Raw genomic sequence first — 21,523 nt, 5'->3', positions numbered from 1 at the left:
AAAATTCTTTAGATGAAAGGAAACTTTGTTGTCTTTATAAGTTTCTATAAAATCACATCTAAGAATTGGAATGAGATACATCAATTATAAAAATAACTATCTTTGCTTTAACATTTTGTTGGTGTATAGTTTAATGTTTAAAATAGCACTTTATATCTCTTGTAAAGTTACATAGATACTTATCATGGACAACAACAACTCCAGTTCTGGCTGTTTACTAGAAATTGATGAATACTTATGTTCACACAAGAATGTGCAAATCTTTATTTCTAGTAGCATAACTTTTCAATACAAAAAGCTAAAAAACTGCCTAAAACACTTTGTGGTATAAATGAAGAAATAATCTTTGGTGAAACAATATAATATGAAAATTTTTCAAAAAATAATGTATTTAGATAAACAACAGTGTGGTCAGATCCAAAAGCATTAGCTGAGTGAAATGATTACTCTCAAAAATGACATATTATGCAATTCCACTTATGATACATTCTAGAAAAGACAAGACTAGTAGTAGATACTGGAGCTGGAGAGCTGGTTTCATTGTTAAGACCACATACTATTATTGGAGAGGACCCACATGGTACTGTCGTCACAGCACCCACATGGTAGTTCATATCTTCAGTTCCAGAGTATCTGACACTGTCTTCCAATGTCCCCAGGGACAAGTATGAATGTAGTTCATGTACATATATGAAGGAAAAACATTCATACCCATAAAGTGAAGATAAATAAATCTACCTAAAATAGTCTACAGTAGTGAAAAACCGAGTAGTTTTTCATAACCAGAAGTAGAAAGAAAATGATGCATCAAAAAGAACAAGATTTGTAATGTAATGTAACTGTCCTACAAAATAACTGTGGTTTTCACATGCATTTATATATGATATACCATACATAGAGTCAACATCAAACAGAGGTATAAATATTTTCCATAAAATTAAAAAAATTAGAGACATTTAAAGTATAAATACTGTTGCATTTTTCACTATAAATTTATAACAGAGAGATGCCTGGAAGTATGCTAATCAAACTATTATGGTCTATATAGAGGTACTTCAGAATAACAATCCATTTCATTTGCTATTTGAGGAGGAAGCTGTTTCCTCTTTTAAAGTATTGCACATTGTATTTTTGTTTTGAATTGGTAAAAGTGGGTTTTGTTTTAAACTCATATTCTTACTGCAGTTGGTTAATACAAGGATCCAAATTGTTAGTGGTTATTTTTATACGGTATTTTTCTGGCAACATTAACTCCATTTGCTTATGGTGAGTGTTATATTACTTCTGCCAAGCTGGGAAGCTGAGATGACAATTTCCTAAGTGTTAAAAATATATAAAATTAATAGTTTCATGCCTAAGAGCCTCTTTGCACATGAGATTAGTATACCATTCTCATTTTCATTTTGTAGTATAATTTGCCTCTTCAGAAAGCTCACTTTATTCAATTCAATTGCAAAGCTGGGATGGTTGATATGCCTATAATAAATTTAGAAAATTAAGTTATTACTCCAATGAAGTTTTCAAAATTCCATTCACTCAAAAGTACTTTAGTCATAATATTCATAATAGAGAGAAAGAAAGACAGATACTATCAATATTTTTCCCCTTTATCTGAATTCATTTTCTGTAAGCCTTGAAAATTAAAGTACGATAGCATAGCATAAATGAACATATATGTGCATATAACATGAAAACATCCTGTGCACAGCATTGTAGCGATATCATTATGCTCTTTACTTCAATTTCAGACTATAGTTACCTTTTCTTATGCTAGAATTTCAACAAAAGAAAATTACATAATCAATATATTTATTTAATATTTATCTTTTATTCCAACTTAGATACCCTCTTGTACTTTGCATATATATATATATTTCTTTCTCACTTTTTTGTTTGGTCGAGGAATCTTCTAGAAATACTTTTTTAATTAAAATAGAAATACAAATGACAATGAATCAGGGATTTTAGAAGAGTGATGCATAATATCTAGAAGAGTGATGCATAATATCTAAGTCATAGTAAAAATAACTCATAAAGTTATTCAAGGGGCTGAAGAGATGTCTCCGCAGTCACAAATGCATACAGCTCTTACAAAAGACTAGAGTTTAAGTCCCAGCAGCCATGTCAGGTGTCTCGCAACCATCCATTCCTCTAACTCCAAGGGAAATGAAGTTCTCCTCTGGCCTCTACAGAAACCTGCACTCATGTAATGCCCATACAGACAAGCAGATACACACATATACAGATGACATATTAAAAATAACAAGAGAATTTTTTTAATTAAGAAATATGCAAGTGGATATTGAGATGTGAATAAACCATGTTCTTTTAAAGAGACTATCCATATATTTCATGTTTCCATTTTAGATCAAAAGATTAAAAATTTAAAAATTCCTTTCATAGTAAAATGAGTTGACTTATGAGTTTTATAGAAGAATTAAAGACTTTCATCAACAGTGTTTTCTCAAATTCTTTTTTAGTGGAGAATTATATATTTGCACTTTTTGCTAAACATTACTTACAAGAAAAATAAAATTAACAAAACAGCAATTATTTTTGTTGTTGTTAATGTGATTTTTAAAGATATCACAATAGTCTTTTTCTTTCTCATTTGGGTCTTACATTTATTACCAAAGGTGATTTTATCCTGGAGTCTACTATTGAAACTGCATGACTTACAGTTCACTATAAATAACGATCATAAGGAAGATCATTGTATGTGGTAGAAAGTTGGTTGTGAACAACCTTTCAAAAATTCATATTTGTATGAGTTCCAGTTTGATTTCTTCTATTTTTATGACAAATGTTGCCTTGCTTTTTTTTTCTTTTAAAGTTTTTTACAAACACTCTGTCTTACAACCTTCCTCATGCCTCAGTTCTCTATCTTCTTCTTTTTTTTTTTTTTTTTTTAGTTCTCTATCTTCTTACAGATGGTGTTATTCATAGGGTCAGTCCTGTGTACCTGGAGAGCTTCTTAGGATAGTTCTGAAATGGAATTACAGTTATTGAATCTTCATGATATCTCAAATTCTAAGACAAACAAAAACTGGGAATGAGTTCATGACAAACACAGCTGACTGAACATAGACTGTCAGGGGATAGGCCTCTGATTTCATCAGACTCTACAAAGAAAAAGATGAGTTAGGGCAAAGGGAGACCAACTAATCTTGGCTACTGCTAAGGGATAATGGAGAATTGGGGATTCTCTGTGAGGACAATTGGCAAGGTTTTAGAAGAAAATAACAGCACAAATTTTAGCATGACATTACTTTCAACGGTTGCTTTTTACTTTTTTAAAAAATCTTTGCTGCCATCTTCTTTTTGGTCTGTCCTATTCTCACTATTTTCCAAAATCTCCAGTGCTTGCCTGTATAGACAAAATAATATTCACTGATTAGAATTTAAGATGTGATTATCTATTCCTTTTTCATGTGTTTGTGTGTGTGTGTGTGTGTGTGTGTGTGTGTGTGTGTGTGTGTGTGTGTGTAGGTGTGTAGGTGCACAAGTTTCACAACACAAGTGAGAGGTCAAAGGGTAGGGGTTGATTCTATCCTCCTTTCATGTAGTTTGTAAGAGATGAATTTGTGTTTTCTGGCTTGGCAACAAATACCTTTACCTGTTGAACCATTTCACCAGCCCCATTCTTTTTCAATATGTTATGTAGTTATTCATAGAAAGAGGTCCTGGTTTATACTTTAACTCTGTAACTTAGTGACTCAAATAATCAGAACCTCAAGATTCCAGCTCTGAGTTGGGCACATTCTGCACTGAAAGACACAGGATAGTATAGGGGGGAATGCTCATAAGTCATAAAAGTTAGACATGGTTACAAACATGCCACGTATGAATAAGTTTCTTTCTGTTTGTGTTAGACCTAGCCGAATGTTTCACTTATATAGTACAGATGAAATATATACTTATTCTTTGTCTCTGTGAAGATTTTTACCAAGAAGTAGTTGTTTTTTATCCACCACATTTCTATTTTTTAATTTTATTTTAATTTTAATTTTTATGTGCCTTAATATGAGAGTGTCAGATCTTGGAGTTACAGACAGTTGTGAGCTGCCATGTGGGTGCTGGGAATTTAATCCGGGTCCTTTGGAAGAGCAGGCTGTGCTCTTAACCACTAAGCCATCTCTTCAGCCCCACCACATTTCTAACTTGAGGAATTAAATGTCTATAACCATGCTAATTTTCTGGATCATAATCTTTTTGTTGTTATTGTTACAATAATTTTTTAATGTTTATTTCATTATTTACTTACATGGATGAGGAGGAAGTACTATGCACATGCATGAAAATTCCTTCTGAGGCCAGAAGATGGTAGTGGATTCCCTAAAGCTGGAGCACAAGAGGTTGTGAGCCACCCAATGCTAGTGCTGGGAACTGAATTCCAATCCTCTGAAAGAACAATAAATGCTCTTCATCATTGAGGCACCTCTCCAACCTCATACTACAGTCTTTACATTACTTTGATGAGCAGGGTAATCTGCAGAGATAATTGGGTGATTAAGCATTGAAGATTTGAAATGACCTTTGATTCAAATTTGGCTTGCACTATGTTCTAATTTGTACTCTCAGATGAGTTATTCAACTCCCTTAATCTTCGATTCCGCATCTATCCATAAACTGAGGTAATTTTAACATCAATACTGTAGAGAATAAGTTACATCAAGATTCAGCAAGTATTTTCTGTAATTGATCAGTGTTTTAGGCTTTATAAATTATATCATGTAGTGTCTTTTTCAATTTTCCAAGGATGTATATAATATAAAATGTTTCCTAGACAATCAATGAACGCATTTCGCTATACTTCAGAAATGTTTTATTTTCAAATACAAACAACAAGCCTGACTTAGTTTACTAGCCCTAATTTGATAACCGCTGACATATTAATGCTTAGCATAGATTAATTAGTACAGATTAAATTTTATGAGTCCTGTGACATCCATTTAAACCTACATAGTATTTTTACTGAAGAATAGCTAATAGTCATACAGAAGTATACTCCATTACTTTAGAAAGTAAAGTTACTAGATGCTGAAACTACCATTATTTGAGGGTTAATTTTGTGAGAAATTTTACAGTCTAATCTTGTGAACTAGTTAGTGTGGACAGTAATCAGGAAAGATTTTCCAATGCTTTCAAAGCAACGAGATTAATGAGTGATGTTAGGAAAAAGAAATAAGTACCAGTTAGATGAACTTTTCAGTAAAGTGGGGCCACATAGTGTTACTTCGTTGTCTACCATTCCCATCTCGAACATTATTGAACATACATGCCTTGTACAAAGCCTAGTGCATTCTATATGTGATATTAAATTCCTATTTCTTACAAGCTAAGTGTAGTGGTGCATGCCTTTAGTTCCAGCACTTGCGACCATTTGAGACCAGCCAGGTCTATAGACAAGTTCCAGAACACTCTCGGTTATGCAGAAAAAAAATACTGTCTCAGAAAAGCAACAAAAATTCCTGTTTCTTGTATTGCTAACGTAATTAATCTGATTATATACTTTGTTTTATAATGATCATTCTGTAAAGATGGGGAAATCAAGATTACCAACAGCTTTGTATTCATATTCTAATCATTAGTACTGACTCTAGCAATGGAGCTGTCAGCATTTTCAGCCTAAACAATGATTTCAGGGGTTTGCAATTCAATCATAAAAAAATTAGCTGCAGACAGAAACTTGACATACAAAGGCCAGAGCCAAAAGGAAAATTACATTACATTTCTAACAACGAGAGAAAAGTACATGCGACCGTTATAAGAAAATAAAAATAAAAATAAATCATCACAGAGGACTTGCTCTGGATCCTTTTCTGCTGTGTGACAATGACAATTTAAGATTCCATTCTTACTCTGCCTCCTCTGCTTTCCATGCCTTCATTGAGGAATTCTACAGACTTCCAGTGCTAGATGACTTAATAACACATTTCCTTAAGGCTACTTTTCTGTTTTAGGTTGAAGCAAAGTTGCTTTTTGAACCTCCATTTGTCAGTGGGAAAAGAAAATGTCAGCCATTCACTATAGCATTCTATGCTCAAAATTGGAATCGTTCTTCTGCCATAAGGCAGCAACACAGGATATGACCTGTATTGGGCTTCATGTTTATGATTGAGCATTAGGAACTGGTTTGTGAATTTAAAGATATTTCTTTGAAGCGACGTTGAATTAAGGAAACTTAATTAACATTTTCTAATTAAATACAGCATGGTGAACTCAATCACATTGTACTATGCTTTGATGAGATTGCTCTGCCTTTATTTAAATAAACAAGATGGTTTGCAGGGTTGAGAGCCTGAGCAACAACCACATCTTTGCTTTCTCAGTTGTTAGCTTGGTCCTTCAGAAACATTTTTAGCTATTCATATAATTGCAGGAATTTTGCAGAAATGCTTTTTTCAAAACCATGCAAGGTAGCCAGGCAGACATTTGCAATCCCAGAACTTGTAATGTTACAAGTTTGAAGCCAACCTGGACTGTAAAGTTGAGACCCTGTCTCAAAACACCAAGGAAACAAAGGAGCAGTATTTTTCCTATTTAATACTTAATTTATGTATACTGTACTAATTAGGAACATTTGATTTTTATTCCTTTGTAGGTAATTTTATACATGAAATATATAATGTATCATGTAATACATAATATGTGGTACATGACATGTGATTTTTGATGATTACTAGGTTTAATTTAATGGCTAATATTTAGTCATAATCTTGTGTTGGAGACATAGTTGTAACCATTATACTCCTTTACATTAGGAGTAACACCATCATACTCCTTTCCCCATGGTTTCTAGACATCACACTTACCTACTATCTCTCTCGCCTCTCAGGCCACTACCTTTCATTCTTCTTAGTTGATCATTTCTCTTCTCTTTGATCTCCAAATACTGCAGTGCACCAGAGCTTAGCTTTTGATCTTCTCTAATCTGCCACTGATGAACTCATGTTGCTTATATGGCCGTAATTCTGTGGTGTGCTTATGCAGCTCTACTAAGATTAGTTTCTCTATCTTTGAATATCTGGTTATCTACTTACATGAGTATAGACACACCAAAGTCCACATTGAAAACTGAGTACCTCATCCTCTTTTTCAGATTTTACCAGCCACAGCTATGTCAAGGACACTCGTCACCCCACTAGCCAATTGCTCAGGCCCAAAATGTAGGAAACATCGCTGCCTTCTTTTTCTCTCTCAATCTTAAAATCCAATCCATTGGGGAGTTCTTACGTATTTGACTTAAAAAGTAGTATTTTTATGACTTCTCATTTCCCTAGTTATTATCACCCTGATATTCAGCACTCCTCAAATTCATCTGCTACAAAACTCTCTATTCTATGTTGTAAGCTATAATCTTCTACAAGAGCAGGCCCATGTAAGCCCTTTTCTTCCCATTTCTGTCTCCATTTCTCATGCCTTAGTAGTCTCACTGGTCTGCCTGATGTTCATCTAACGTAACAGGTAATCCTCCTTCCCAGGATTTTGTATTCATCTCTCCTTTATCTGAAGTGTTCATTTATAGAATATCCTCCTGGACAGCTTAGCATTCTTACCTCCTTTCAGACACATAATCATTTCACTGAGTGCTGTCTTGATTCCCAAATTAAATTTGCAAAGCTACCCCACTGCAAGGATAGGAAAATTCTATCTTCCTTTCTCTTCCTCATGTATCTGATTATCTTTAGAGTATATTATATGGCTTTTGTCTATTTTTATCATCTGTCTATTGCACTAAGATGTAAATTCCATAGAGGATGAAAGATTTGCTTTGTACTTTTATAAATTCCAAATACTTAAGGCAATGTCTTTCACTTGAAAGTCACTGAGTGACTACCTAAACTGCTAAAAATTGTATCTTGTCTTTGGATTAATGCCTATGTTTAATGATTTACACATTACCTTGATAGGGATAAAAACCCAGCACTTTGCAGATGGTCTATTGTGAACCCAAACACTAGATTTTAAATTTAAAATGTTACAATAAAAATTCAAGCACTAATAATAGGTAACACAATTCTAAGTAGTTTTAAAATGAATTTAATTTGGAAGAAATGATTCTTACCAGTAATTTTTGTTTTAAATTATTAACATTTTAAAATATATAATTTACATGATAAAAGGATAAATGACATTAAAATTTTAATATGCTTAATATGCACACTTTGCCACAGCATTAAAATTGAATTAGCACAGATATACAAGGACATATATAAAGAGAGAGATGAATAAACATATAATGCGATTTGCTGAGTCCATTTTTGTTGTTTGAATGATTTCAGAGCTCATCCCTGTGGAAGACTAATTTCTCCCTTTCTCAGTAGTCACTAATTTTCTGTAGTTTTTTACTATGTACAGGATGCCTTAAGATTTGCCCCCTTCTGCAGTAGCATGCCATTGGTCCAGTCTTGTTTAGGAGACCATTTAAGAAAAAGAGGTCACGTATTTGGCTATGTCTCCTTGATGGGGAGGTCCGATGACACTTGGAGGAAGGATAGCAGACTACCAAGAAGAGACTTGATACTCTATGAGCATATAAAGGGGGAGGAAGTCCCCCTAAGTCACAGTCATTGGGCAGGGGAATGGGGTGAAAGCAGGAGGGAGGGAGGAATGGGAGGATACATGGGATGGGATAGCAAATAAGATGTAATATGATTTATTTTATATTTCAATAAAAAAAGTTAAAAAAAAATAAAGTACTGAATTAAAAGGAAAAAGGAAAAAGAAAAAGGGGTCAAAGATTTGAGAGGGAATGGGGGACTAAGGAAGAGTTGGAGGTAAGAAAGAAAAAATGAGAGTGATATAATTATATTTTAATTAATGTATATCTTAAAAATATAATTAGCATATGAAAAATTAGCGTGTAAAGTCTTCTCATAAGTTAGTTAACAAAATGTCCAAAAAGAGATAAGCTTCCTCATAGATTTAACCAACTGGCTTGCATTTAAAGAAATGTGATATTTCTATTTCATTTAAAGAAAGTTGAACTAGTTTTTTCCACATCTTTATATATTATTTCTTCTACTTAGCATAGCACCCCATAATTTATTTAGCTATGCTCACCTAATAGCTAAGCAATAAGCAATCATTTATTCCATTTAATCTCTGGTTTATAGGGCCTCTTGCTCTGAGTGTATTTTCTCCAGGTTCTACTTTCTTCACTCCAGAGGTTTTGATCATACCCAATTTATCCTATGATCATTAGCAAGCAAAAACAAGTGAGAACATTGGTGAGGGGGATAGAAGTTTCCCTGGGATATTAAATCCTAATCAATTTAAGAAAAGCTGTTCTTAATCCATATTCAGAATTTTATACAAGATCATTGGGAATTTATAAGAGTAATGATTTTAGAGTCGCTGAAAATAGCTTAATACGAATAAAAATGCTAAGTGCACAAAAGGATAAAGTAGATTTAGATGCCAGCTTCTAACTCAAATAAAAATAATCTTTCTATAATCATTACTCACAGACTATAATTTAGATAATAGTAAAAGTAAGAGCTAAATGTAATATGGAACACACTTCATAGGACTTAGAAACCAGACTTAATTTTAAAATATGCTTTCTAGAATAAGTATGTTGCAGAAACCCTCCATGAAAAAGATACTTCATGGAATGCAATTGTATGAGATTCTTACTGACACCAATCTATACCTTTGTTTTGATGCTTTACAGTATTAATTTTACATGCTATTTGCTCCCTAAGCAGAATTATAAAACGTTCAAGTACTTGAAATTCCCAGTATGAATTGATCTCAAGTAACAAATTAGAATTTTCATTCAGAAATGAATACTGCTATTTCATAAAATATATTTCATTTATGTGTTAAAATATTTTAACCTGAAATACTGAGTTATTAGTTCTTCAGCTTAATAAAATAGTCTAATCTAGTCTCTAATATCCCACTAATTAAAAACATATAATTTATCTGAGATAGAATACCACTCTCTCTTTCTCTCTTCAAATGATACAAATGGGAAAATTGAAAATTTTCAACTACAAGGTCATCTGTGTTTTAATAAAATTATAAGACAAATGAAGTATCCTGAATCAAGCAAATCATTTTCCAGATTTCTCATCACTTTAAAGATATCTTTTGTTAGTGTCAAAAATGAAATCTTTTTTTTTTTTCAACAAAGCTACATTTTCTGGATTGAAAGCAGATTTTTGTACCTTTATGATGCAAGTTTTCAACCAAATTGTCTCTTTTCAATAGTTAACCTTTCTGGATTTGGAGAGACAGTTCAATTTGTTTTTGTTTTTGTTTTTGTTTTTTTATTAATTTATTCTTGTTACATCTCAATGGTTATCCCATCCCTTGTATCCTCCCATTCTTCCCTCCCTCTCATTTTCCCCTTATTCCCCTCCCCTATGACTGTTCCTGAGGGGGATTACCTCCCCCTGTATATGATCATAGGGTATCAAGTCTCTTCTTGGTAACCTGCTGTCCTTCCTCTGAGTGCGACCAGGTCTCCCCCTCCAGGGGACATGGTCAAATGTGAGGCACCAGAGTACGTGAGAAAGTCATATCCCACTCTCCACTCAACTGTGGAGAATGTTCTGATCATTGGCTAGAGCCTAAGTGTCCATCAGTAGAAGAGTGGATAAAGAAACTGTGGTACATATACACTATGGAATACTACTCAGCTATTAAAAACAAGAAATTCCCGAAATTTGTGGATAAATGGATTGAGCTAGAAATGGTCATAATGAGTGAGTTAACCCAGAAGTAGAAAGACTCAAATGGTATATACTCACTTATATCTGCATACTAGCCCAAGGGGCATGCCCCACAAAAGCCTTCACTTACCAGAAAACTGAGATAGAGGGGAGGACATCCTATTGGGACTCTAGATGAGAGAAGCATGGGAAAATAGCAAAGTAGAAGGATCCAGAGGGTCCTAGAAACCTACAAGGCAGAATGGGCCCAGGGGTCCCGCTCAAACTAAGGCACCAGCCAAGGTCAATTGGTTTTTTAAATTAATTTATTTAGATTGCATCTCAATTGTTATCCCCTCACTTGCACCCTCCTGTTCCTTCCTCCCTCCCTCTTTCACCCTATTCCCTTCCCCTAGATCTGTGACAAAGGGGATCTCCTCCTGGGAGGCCTGGGGGCACTCAGAGAAAGGTAAGGAGACAGTTCAATTGTTAGAAACACTGACTGATCTTCCAAAGGACCTGGGTTTTATTCCCAGTACCCACATAGCACCCTAGAACCATCTGTAACTTTCCATCAGATCACCACAGGCATCAAATACACACATGGCACAAACATATATGCAGGCAAAATATTCATACACAGAAAATAAATAAATTAAAACCTTAAAACTTTTCAAATATACTCACAAACTTATTGTTTTCCTCCTACTAGTCAGTTTTACTGTTAAAGAAAATCTGTTTCTACTTGTTTTTAGATTATTATTTTAAACTATATGTTATAGTTTGTTATAAAACAATAGCTAAAAAAACATCTGACTGTGTCTCTAGATTTCAAAATACTGCCTATTCTCAGTTTTTGTCCAAGAGCTGCTCTTTAACATAATTCTTTCATCATCTTGTCCTCTAAATTATTTTTTAAATAATTTTAATTAAAATATAATTGCATCACTTTCTTCCTTTCTTCCCTCCTTCCATGCCTTCCTACATACCCCATGTCTAATTGTTAACCTCTTTTTAAAATTATTATTATTGTTACTACATATGTATCCACAAATATGTAAGTGTAATCTCCTGAATCTGTTTTTGTTGTTGGTGTAACTACAATTTCAGGGTTGACTAGTTTGTATTGGACAACCAATAAGGGGGCTTATCCTTTGGATATGCTAATTCTTCCTCTCTCAGAAGTCATTATTTACCTGTAGCTCTTTGAATAGTAGTGGAACCCCATGAAATTTTACTCCATCGACATTAGCATGTCTATTGATATTGCTGTTTTTCTAGTCTTGTTTATGCAGCCATTCCTAGAAGAGATTATTTTATAGCACATTCATGCTATTTTGGATCTTACAGTCTTTCCACCCCTTTCTTTCTGATGTTCCCTGAGCAAGAGATTGACAAGTGCAATATATATGTATGCTTCAGTGCTGAGCTCCCCACAACCCATTGAAAGTATCCAGTCGCAGTTTTCTGTGATGTTCTCTGTTGCTTGCAGACAGAAGCTTTTTGATGATGGTTGATAAGTACACTTATCTGTGTTTATAACAATAAGCTTTTGAATGTAGTAAGAAATTATGCTGGCTTATCAAAGTGACAGTAATAGATTCTTTTATAAGGTTCATGGCATCACTAGTGCAGAGACTTACATAGTTTTTCTAGTACCAGGCATGATTTTCCTCTTAATGAGTAGACCTTAAGTCTAATTAAACAGATGTTGGGCTTTGTAACATTTGAGTGCCACTTATTGTACCTTTCTGGATATCTTGCCATGGTGGTCATTGCTGTGGTTCATATGTGTTACAGATGCTAGGGCTATTAACTGCCTCTCTCCCTTGGCAGCTTGCACAGTACCTTTTGGTATCATGGAATCAAGATCACAGAAAGTCAGGTTTTAAGTTACTTTTAAGTCAGATCCAATCATCTGAGTCCTGTATCATAACTGTGGAGTATCTTCAGCAATTAGGGCTTACCTGCAACCTTGGAGAAGCAACCAAGGGAGAAGCAAACAGTGTATAGTATTTTGGGAGTCACTTGGACTACCTTGACCACTCATATGAAAAGAAGTTTCTCATGTCTGCTACTAGTTTTTTTTATTAGTCTATGGATTTTATGGGGAGCATTGTCAGTCCAAATGGCATGACATCTCATATATATGAGAGAGAGAGTATAATTTTAGGTGAATAGGAAATAGTAGAACTCTTTGGAGGTTAGCATTATTCATGCTCCTTTTTAAAAATTGACCTCTCTCCCTCCTTCCCAGTTGGAACCTCTCCTCATTTTTCTGTTTCACACTTCAGATTGTTAGTCCCAAAAATCAGGGAAGAAAGATATAGCAAATTCATATGATAGGTTTATTTTTTAGTGTTTTGAGGACTCTATTGATTTCTAAGACGGCTGCACCAATTTACACTCCCACCAACAGTGAATGAGGGTTCTTCTTTCCTCAGAACCTTGCTAGCTTTTGTTAGTTGTTTTGTTGATCTTTGCCATTTTCACTTGGGTGAGATGAAATTTCAACGATGTTTTGAGTTGCAGTTTCCTAATTGCTAAAAATTATGAACGTTTTAAAGGTATTTCTCAGCTATTTTAATTTCTTCTATTGAAAACCCTTATTTAGATTCTCTAACTCATTTTTGAATTCGGTCATTTATTTCCTGGCCTATGATTTTGAGTTTTTTTCATAATCTGGATGTTAACCTCTTGTCAGATTTATAGCAGGCAGAGATTCTTACCAATACTGAGGGTTTCTTCTTCACTCAACTCACTTTTCTGTACAAGGTTTTTGGTTCTTAGTTTTTAGTTTATGAAGATCCAAATGTTAATGATTAGTTTGAGTTCCTGAGGAAATAGAGTTCTGTTCAGAAAGTCCTTTCTTATACCTCTATCTTATAGGAGATTACCTATATTTCCCTCTAGTAGTTTTAGTGTTTTGATATATAATACAGTGAGAGAGAGCACCTTTGGCAAATGTGAGCCGAGGTGTGCCCCTGAGAAATTAGGGCATGCAGTAGATCTTGTGCAAAAGAGCTTTATTGGGGGAGGGGAGAGAAGTGAGGAGCTGAGGATCGGATAGAGGCAGACAAGTGGACAGGCAGACAGATGAGCAGCGGAGTCATGAGGGCAGAGCGAGGGGGCAGAGAGGGAGAGAAAGGGAATGAGTGCAGAAAATACACAGAAAGCACACTGAGAAGAGAGAGAGAGAGAGCTGGGGTGGCAGGCAGGTCATTTTTTCCATTGCACACACCTGGCACACCTGGCAGTGGAGGCAGGTCATGATTTTAACAGCAGCTGAGTCCCTGAGAGCAGGCAGGTGGAATTGCTGGTACACTAACATTCTACCCTTTTTGTTTTATTAAAAATGACGAACTAGGAAGAGGTTACAGGGCAGGAGAAGAGCAGCTGTGGTTCAGCTCTCCACTTTCATAGGGTATCCAGGCACCACTGCTCACCCAGCTGGGAAGGATAAAGGAGACCCTGAACAGGTGGGATCTGCAGGATACCAGTCTAGCTGGGAGTGCCTTGGGCAGAAGACCTTCTCCAAGCATTCTAGTCTTACAGCTCTGTTAGTTCTCCTAATGAAACAAAAGCTCAATGAAACAACTTATGTCTATTTATTTGGGTGAACAGAGGCTATATGAACCTTGGGGAATGGGAAGGGATGTCCAGGATTGGTGTATAACTGGCTGGGGCTGAGATGCTGGGGATCATTTATTTTAATAGAGAGGGATTTCAGGTGCTAGGCTAAGTGACTACCTCGAGAATTACAGAGGTAGTGGTCATGAGACTACATGCACCTGGGTATGCAGGCACAGAACAGGGAGGGGAAAATCCTTACTCCTTCTGGTCTCAAGATTGAGATTCTCATGGTTTGGCACACTTAACCTCAATATAGCTCCATGCCGATTTCCCTGGTGGAATATTACATATGCCCCACAGGCAGCATGTTCTTTACACTGCTTCCTCCTGTCTGGGGGGTACTAACATCTTTTGGGACACTAAGAAAATTGGAATGCCGGCGACATCCTGGGAGAGCTGTCCAGGCTCTGTGGGACCATCTGTGGGCCAAGTTGAAGCAGTCTATGAGGCTGGATCATCTGGGGCTAGCTATTTTGGTGCTATCCTGGATGCAGACATGGAGGAAACACCTGGACTTGGCAGGATGTTGGAATATATATATATATATATATATATATATATATATATATATATATATATATATATATATATATATATATCAGAAGATAAAGTTTAAAAGTTCAGGGAGAAAACATTTTTTGGATGTACATTTGAAATTATTAGGTCCATGGTCTTGGCAACTGGGGGAGGGAATCCTAAAACCAGGGAAAGGGAAAGAAATCCCACCCTATGGAATAGGCAATAGGTGTGGACCCTTAGGTGGTCAATTGACAGGGGTGCTTATCTGTCGTCCATTTGATTTGACCTATGAGGGGTGGATTCAAGTCAATTCTCTGTAGCTTAGAAGAATATGCTTAAGTGTACAAAGAGAGATAAGTTGCAGACATGTTAGGATCATCATTATTTGTAATCTGTTGAAATCCACATTTAGGAAAGGCAATACACTTGTACCTATGTGTTATAGAAGAGGCTTGGAAAATGATTTGGGGTTAAAAGCATGAACATTCTTTAAGGTGATCTCAGGGAAGACAGAAGTCTTCCATGGAGCAGAAGAGGCAAAAGCACATTTGCTCTTGATTTTAGGGGCTTCTTCCCTCTATCCAGAAGACTGGATGTATGTGAATCTAGCACAATGAGAAGTACTTTTTAAGTCTGTGCTTTAGAAGACAACAAAAAGAAACTTAAAATCTTGAGCTTGTGATGATCTTACAGTGGAAGGTTTAGCTTATCAGAACTCCATTGATTAATGTTAAAACTCTGACCTTTTGGCATCTATATACAATAGTAGCATTGCAAAGGGAAGAAATCTGAAGCACTTTTTTTATTCTTTTTATATACCTTAAATCAATTTCTTATCACCGTTTAAGCTTTCACATCCTCTAACCTTCATAAAATGCATTTTCTAACCTTAAAAAACATTCTTAGACCCTAAAACACATTCTTAGAACCTCATACATTAAACTTCTGTATCATTGGACCTTATATAAACTTTACACTTTTCCCCTATCCAATTATTCACCATAAGACATAGGTGGTTGATTACTGGGAGCTTACACTATAAAGTAAGTTCCTTTAGATAAAGGAATAGTAAAAATTTACTTTGAAAACTGTTTTCTGCATCTAGTAGCAAGGTAGACTGTGTGTAGACTTCACATTAACAGCTATAAGAGCATGAGACTTGAAGCTTGATTTTTATATATGAGGCAGACTGAGAAGACATCTGAAACCTTAGTCTCTGCTGTTAAAATGATAAATTTTTCACTAATCCAGACTTTGAACCCATCAGAGATCTTAGAAAGATAAATTTTACCTTAGTAAGCAGCAAGTGCCGACCAAGTTGCTTCAGCATCTCCAAAATGACAGAGACTTACTGGCTATCTGAACAGTCACCTAAGTTTCCTCTGCGGTTAGTGGGAATATCCATCTTCAGCTGCCACACCCAGATTTGACTGACTTTTTGTGAAGAAAGTACCTGAGGGATTGTCCTAACTTTGCTAGGCAAAATGAGGCAATCAACTTCCCAGTTTCCTGCCTGTCCACAGTTTGGACAGTATGCTGTTAGCTGTCCGAGGCAAAGTGAAGTCCACAACCAGTGGCCAGCTTTGCCACATTTAAATCCAAATTCCAGGTGGAGGTTTTTCTGTGCCCATCTCTTTTGGAGGAAATTAGGGGACCATCAGGAGCTGGTATATCTGTCAAAAAAAGCTTGTGATTAAACATTTTAAATGCCATATTCTGAAGATCTCTGAAGTTTTTGAGAACGACATGTCTATCTAAAGTATATCTAAATAGACAAACTTTGCTCATTTCTAGATACTTTGAAAATGTATTCTTGTAATTATTGAATCAGTTCTTAGCATGACTACAAATATGTTTCTAAATACATTAGATAATTTGACTATGTATAAGTGATTTATTAGGGACTTGTATACCTTAGTTATTTTTAACAGCTTATAATGATTTAGTAGCTTTCATAAGGCTAGAACTTTATGTTCCATTCCTGTTAGGTTTGATCCTTAAAAATCACAATTTTGAATTGAAGCTCTTCTAGTATCAAAAGAAAACTATTATTCCTAGATATAGTCCATGAGAGACTGGCAATTTTACTGATGCTACTATATTGCATCATCATAGGCCACTGTAACTTTCTGTAAGGCTTAGTTTATCCAAAGAACTAAAGCATAAAAGACAAAGAAGCTAGACAAATATTACTATGAACCTGAATAGACATAAGAAGTTTATAAATCTTGATTAAAGACAAAGAGTCTAGACAAATATCACTGTGAACCTGACTAGAATTTAGAAGTTTATAGCTCTTGATTATCAAATATACTTTACTTATCTAAATTTTCTAGCAGTTCGGTGTTAAGCAATTAGGAAAGACACAAGTAGTTAGACATACATCTTTTTTTCCAGTACAGTGTTTATCTGTGTAGCCCTGGCTATCCTGGAACTCTCTTTGTAGACCAGGCTGGCCTCGAACTCACAAAGTTCCATCTGCTTCTGCTTGCCAACTGCTGAGATTAAAGGCATGCACTACCATTCCTGGCTAGAAATACATTTTAATTCAGATTTTGTTAATCTGAATAGACCTTTATAGCTTTGAAATTTCATCATCATATATAGAATATCTTAAAGCACAGTTGAATCACATATACAGTATGTTGTAGCAAATATAACTTTGAACTTCTATCATCAGACAAAAATGCATGCCAATCTAAAATATTTGAGACTTGTTGCTTTCTTTGTCTAAAAGAAGATACAATAATAAATTAAGGGATCAGGAGGACTGAGAAGTTTTATATTTGTTGCTTCTTCATACAATGTGGTCATCTTAAGATGGTGAAATCACATGGCAGGTTGCAGGCCATGTGGCCATTTACATCCTGTGACTTCACCAGCCAAATTGAAGAACTACTTCTGTTTAAAAACATTTCTGCTTCTTGTAGATACATATATTTTCAAATCAGAGCTTTATCCAAGTTAAATGCATACATTCATGCACACACATACATATACATACATAAATACATTTCTAATTATGAATTTAAAGCCAAATTTTGTTGCAGATTATATAGAGTTAAATCATACCCAATGAGCAACTTTCAAATCCTTAGATAAGAATTTACAGCATAATCTTACATTTTTTTTAGAGCAGAGTGTGAAGAAATCAAAGACAGAGGTTTTTAAGAGTGGAGAAATGGAACCTTAAGCACAGAGCAGAGAGAGTTTAGATATAAGATATTTGAGAATCATTTGTCCATGGCAGTGAGAATTTGGAAATCAAGTGTGCCAATTTATAATACAATCTGAGTCCATGAAGGAAGAGAAAAAGTACATGCTTAGCTTAGCACAGGCTGGCTGCAGAAAGCCAGGAAGAAAGAGGAGGCTAAAGGCATGTAGTCCACGTGGGCAGGTTGAGAGCCAGAGTTATGAGGGCAGCGGGCTAAGAACTGGACTCTAGAATTTGGAGTCAAATTCAGACAAATTTATGTCTCAGGACTGGTCTGAGAGCAAATGCTGCAGAAGAACGGTGTGTGTGTGTGTGTGTGTGTGTGTGCGCGCGCGCGCATGTGTGCTGCTCCTATTAGGCTCCTACTTGTTGCAAATTTACGGGTTAAGACATTTACACAGTGGGGAGAGGGAGATCAGACAAAAACAAACAGGGCTTCGGGCAAGGAAAAAGGAATAATGTTTTTTTCATGTTTCCCCATTTGCTTGGGTCATATATTAAGGTCAGGTTTGATAAGTTTAGAAGCTGGATAAAGAGTTCTGAGGTGATGAGGATTCAGTTCCCATGGATGAAGAGAGGAGTCCCAGGCCTGGTTCAGAAGCATCCCAGAGCCCCAGTAAGGACTGAACTGAGAAGGTACAACTTGTCTATTGAACAAGCATTCTTTGGACACAATCCAGGTTAAGCCTGAGTAGACATAGTTTATCTGATACTAGAATTTTCCAGAAAAACAAAAAGAGTAGGAAACCATGCTGGAAAGATGAAGACTCATTAAGTTCAACAAAGCATTTAAGTTGAATTAGAGCAAGAATTAAGTAGTTGTGGGTGTTGGATCAAGTACTTAGCAATTGCTGAATCAGAAATGATATCTGTTGCAGATGGTAGGTAGGTGGGATCTCAGTGTGGTCAGACACCAGGAGAGCCCCTCCAAGGTAACAGCACCAATGTTATAAAATATAATGTGTCAAGTGGGAGCACCTTTGGGGAACCGGCACCAAGGTGTGCCCTTGAGAAAAAAAGAGCATGCAGTAAATCTGGTATAAAAGTGTTTTTTGGGGGAAGGAGTAAGGAGTAAGGACCTGGAGAACAAGTAGAGGCAGACAAGTAAAGATGTAGACAGAACAGAGCCATGAAGGTAGAGAGAGGAGACAGAGAGGGAGAGAAAGGAGGTGTGTGCAGAAGAACACAGACAGAAAACACTGAGAACCGAAAGAGAGAACTGGAGTGGCATGCAGGCAGGTCCTTTTATCCACAACACACACCTGGCACACCTAGCACACCTGGCACACCTGGCAATGGAGGCAAGTCGTGATGTAACAGCAGCAGGGTCCCTGAGAGAAGGCCAGTGGAATTGCCTGTACATTAACATTTACTGTTTCAGGTTTCAAAATGAGGTGTTTGTTCCACTTGAAATTAGACCTATAAACATTAGATCCAAGTAGATCAAGACCTCAATTTGAAACCTTGCCAGTTTTGTTGTTGTTGTTGTTGTTTTATTTTCGAATGTGCATGTTTGGTATTTAAATACTACACAATAATGATGGTTTCTTGGAGTAAAGATCCTTGTATTTGGCAGACTCTAAAATGTAGATTCATTCATATCACCAAATCAAAACTTTGTTATTAAAACTTGTATTTTAAATAGAAAAGTAAATACTGCCTATACAATTTAGACTCTCTGCTCTTAACTGCTGATTGGAATCATTTTGAAGTTTAATGTCTGCTGAACCCTTTCCTCTTTTCATATTGTTCATTTGTCTTGCATATTTTCACCAGTTTGAAATTTACACTTCAATCTTCCTATTTTTATTCATGACCTACTTCAATATATTATATATTATTTATACTTCTCTATAAATATATCTTTTTAAAGACATTTAGAACAGCCTATTTTGGAATGGTAAGTGCATGGTGGCACATAAAAGTGTTCGTGGACATGAGTTGGTTAAGTTATAATTAATCTCCATATTTCAATACTCTCTAGCTGTTTAAATGACAATATATATCTACATATACTGATTATAATCATACTTGAGGTTTTTAAATGTTATATGTGTACGTGTGGATATGCACATATATGCCTAAATGCATTGTTGATTTTGAATACAGAAAGATCACCTACATTCTGCCAAGTTTTAATTAACCAAATTTTATTGAGGCTGCACCTAATCACAGCCCTTTTGGTTCAATGTGGGACTCAGACCCATTTAAAAAGGGAGGAAAGCTTTTACAGGCAAAAGCCATAAGTTATTCCTTGGGAAGTGCACTTCTCATGCAGGAGACAACACCCTAGTTCTTTTGTATTCGTGGAATAGGTTAATGGGTTTAAAATTCCTGGAATTGTCTTAACAGCCACAGGTGGCTGACAGGGCTGGTCTCAGGCTTCTAAGATGGTTGCTTTGGCCAAAATGGAGTCCTAGGCTGATATAAAAGATGCATATGTACATATTTATATACATTCTGTATATGTTTTCATCTTTTATTTGTATATTAATAGTTAAAATATTGCATAAATATTTGTATATTGTAGTCGCCAAGAAAAATATAAAACTAATTGTCTCCATGGTTACCCTTGGATATAAAGCAAAAGAATGGAATGTGGGTAGGAGCTTTTTACTCATAATCTTACATCTTTTTTCATTTTCTTCAATATCCATCTAAATAAACAAGAGGTTTATGATACACATATATACATGTATATACATGTACTTATATGCTATATGTATTGTTTGTGTATGCCATGTAATCCCTATCTTCAAAGAATTATTGCATAATTAAAGAGTGTTCATATATAAGAAATAGAAGAGTTTGCTAATAGTTTTTATATTCTGCTTTTTTTTAAGGTGGTTATTTCCTTTATCATTTAAATTTATTGCTACCACAACTAAACCAAGGTCTGAGCTTGAGGCCATATGCCTCAGCACGGCAAGTTAAGTATATCAGAATCTATAATCACAATTATGAAGACTTGTAACAGAGTATGGCCATAGCTTTAAACTGATTAACACTCACAGGAACTACATACCAGAAGTTCCTCCTAGTTGGGAAGTGTAATCCCAGCCTACTCTTGTTTCTTTTAAAAGTCTCATTAAGTGTTTCTTAGCCACTTCAATAAGGCAATGCTTTCTTTAGGCCTAACAAATTCCCGACTGTTACTAAAATGAGTTAAGAGTTCCTACCATTCTCATCAAATTCATTCTGCTCAAGCAAAAAGATGGCTATTTAATCCTAATTATGCTAGCAGCATTACATCAGTAGCCTACAGAGAAGATTCCTGTTTTCCAAAATGTGTATGACTAATTTATTCTGTACTACTTAGCAGTACCTGAAACTGAGAATTGGAGGCATACCCCAATTTACTTTGTTTTAGTCACTGTAGATTTCAAATGCATGGCTTCTACCCAGCCATTAATACTTAGGGCACAAAATCTAAGCATCCAGGTCTCCAACCCATATAACTCCTCTGATGACTCAACATAGGCCAGATTCAATT

General features: G+C 35.5%; 1 protein-coding gene across 2 annotated transcripts in view; it reads left to right on the top strand.

The window, feature by feature from the left end:
- Positions 1 to 21,523, top strand: part of Il1rapl1 (interleukin 1 receptor accessory protein like 1) — a 1,408,761-nt gene that overhangs the window by 1,314,410 nt on the left and 72,828 nt on the right. The window lies entirely within an intron of this gene.

Source organism: Acomys russatus, chromosome X (genome assembly GCF_903995435.1).
Source record: "Acomys russatus chromosome X, mAcoRus1.1, whole genome shotgun sequence".
NCBI lineage: Eukaryota > Metazoa > Chordata > Mammalia > Rodentia > Muridae > Acomys > Acomys russatus.
This window is presented reverse-complemented; position numbering and strand designations above follow the sequence as displayed.